We start from the raw sequence: 399 nt of genomic DNA on the forward strand, positions 1-399 counted from the left end.
CAACTCGCAAGTCTCATGTGGTTATTTCGATGTCAATATGTGGCTCTTTAGCTCCATGCATAAATAATAATAAAATAATGAAATAAAAATGTTGGAAGCTCTTTAAAAACTGAAGAATTTTTTAACTTTTGGTTCCTCCGTCTCAAAAGGTTGTCGACCCCTGGTTTATGCAATTTTTTAAATCCATTTTTTGTTATACTAGACTCTATATGGTTAGGTCTAAAATTAAAGTCAGGAGGATTTGCAAATTCACGGATTGTGACTCTGCACTGAACATAAATTATGATAAATATTTAACAACATCATCGCAATTAATTCATTCAGGGGATGGGGAGGGAAGAGTTGTTATCAAATGTTGACGTACTTTTTAAATGGGGGTGGGGGGTCTCTGGAAGTTTG

The sequence above is a fragment of the Hydra vulgaris genome, chromosome 09 (assembly GCF_038396675.1).
Source record: "Hydra vulgaris chromosome 09, alternate assembly HydraT2T_AEP".
Taxonomy (NCBI): Eukaryota; Metazoa; Cnidaria; class Hydrozoa; order Anthoathecata; family Hydridae; genus Hydra; species Hydra vulgaris.